The sequence below is a fragment of the Otolemur garnettii genome, unplaced genomic scaffold, assembly GCF_000181295.1.
Source record: "Otolemur garnettii isolate 467f Iridium unplaced genomic scaffold, OtoGar3 scaffold00005, whole genome shotgun sequence".
NCBI lineage: Eukaryota > Metazoa > Chordata > Mammalia > Primates > Galagidae > Otolemur > Otolemur garnettii.
The window spans coordinates 1,924,802-1,926,857 of NW_003852400.1; the positions used below are offsets into that span (position 1 = coordinate 1,924,802).

The 2,056-nt window shown below is 44.5% G+C and overlaps 1 pseudogene across 1 annotated transcript; it reads left to right on the forward strand.

The window, feature by feature from the left end:
- Window positions 1-432: 432 nt before the first annotated feature.
- LOC100946145 lies at window positions 433-1,693 on the forward strand (annotated as a pseudogene). Its single transcript, XR_002775856.1, has one exon. The product of XR_002775856.1 is annotated as a 60S ribosomal protein L4 pseudogene (transcript).
- Window positions 1,694-2,056: the final 363 nt, after the last annotated feature.

The window sequence follows — 2,056 nt, forward strand, 5'->3', positions numbered from 1 at the left end:
CAATTCTTTCATTCGGTCTCTTCCTTTGAACCATCTTGGGTGAATTATAATTCTGCTGGGAATGCTATTATTAATATAGGCACCAGAATGTGAGGGAGTTTTGTGTAGGCGGGGAACTAAATGTAGTTCAGTAGGACCCAGGTATAGGGTGTGAGGTGGAGGGAGGACAGATGAATGATCAGGGCTGGGGCCTATAGCAGCCAACTCATGAATGCTGGAGGTTTGGATTTTTGTTCTGCAAGTTCTGATTAGCTATTGAAGGATCGTAAGGAGGACACAGACATGGCTGGGTTTCTATTTTAGAAAGTTGATTGGCCTCTGTGTAGACTGGGTTGTCAAGGCGGTGTGGGAGGGATTAAGACAGGGAGATTAGCTTTTTTTCCTGTAGAAGCCACGGGGTAGAGAGGAGCATGGCCTTCTTCTCTCCCCACCATGGCTTGTGCTTGACTATAGATATCAGTGTACTCTGAAAAAGGGGAGTCATCTGGCAAAAACATCACTTTACCTGCTGTCTTCAAGGCTCCTATTAGACCAGAAATTGTGAATATTGTTCATACCAACTTGTGTAAAAACAACAGACAATCACATGTTATCAGTGAATTAGCAGGTCATCAGACTGTCAGACCATCAGACCAGTGCTGAGTCTTGGGGTACTGGCAGAGCTGTGGCTAGGATTCTCAGAGTTTGAGGTGGTAGGACTCACCATTCTGGCCAGGGTGCTTTTGGAAATATGGGTGTAAGCTGCATGTTTGCACCAAGCAAAACCCTGGCACCATAGAGTGAACACAACCCAAAAGCTATATGCCATCTGCCCTGCCCTGGCCACCTCAGTCTTACCAGTGCTAGTCACATCTAAAGATCATCATATTGAAGAAGATCCTGAACCTTCTTTGGCGGTTAAAGATAAAGTTGAAGGTTATAAGAAGACCAAGGAGGCTGTTTTACTTCTCAAGAAACTTAAGGGCTAGACTAATGTCAAGAAGGTCTATGCCTCTCAGCGAGTGAGGGCTGGTAAGGGAAATGAGAAACCATTGTGGTATCCAGCGCAGGGGACCCTGCACCATCTATGATGAGGATGATGTATCATCAAGGCTTTCAGGAACACTCTTGGAATAACTCTGCTTAATGTAAGCCAGATGAACATTTTGAAACGTGCTCCTGGTGGGCATGTGGGACTTTTCTGCATTTGGACTGAAAATGCTTTACGAAAGTTAGATGAATGGCAAGGCACCTGGCGTACTGCTGCTTCTCTCAGGAATAACTACAACTTTCCCAAGCACAAGGTGATGAGCACAGGCCTTAGCAGAATCTTGAAAACCCCAGAGATCCAAAGAGCTCTTCGAGCACCAGGCAAAAAGATTCATTGCAGAGTCCTGAAGAAGAATCCATCAAAAAACCCAAGAATCATGTTGAAGCTAAACTCATATGCAAAGACCATGTGCCAGACAGAATACCATTCTTCACCAGGCCAGGAATCCCACACGTCCCTGGATAGGGCAGCTGCAGCACTGTAGGCCAAGTCAAATGAGAAGGGGGATGCAGGCAAGAAGCCAGAAACAGGCTGCCTCTACCAAGAAACCAGCAGCTGAAAAGAAGCCAGCCGAGAAGAAACCTACCACAGAGGGAAAGAAGCCGGCTCCATAAACTCTTAAATTTGTTTACTCCATAAAGGTCAGATCATTTTGGACAGCTTATTTTGCCTGATCAAAGAGTCAAAAACAAACAAATAAACAAACAAGAACAACACCCCCCCAAAACAAACAAACAAACAAACAAAAGACAAAGAGATCGGTCAGCAGGAACGCAGCACACAGATGATTGGAGCTGAATCAGCTAATGGTAACCTGAGATTTCCTGCCTCCATGAGCCATTGGTTCTTATCCTTCTAAAAGTAGTTAGTCATTTTGCTTCAACTTTGGGAAACTACCCAGTATCTCTCTAATACATATATTCCTTATAACAAATTAGCCTGAGCTAGTTTCTCTTGCTTCCAACTAAAGAACCCTAAGTGATACCAGATTCCAGTGAGAAATGAATAGGGCATGAATGGGACAGA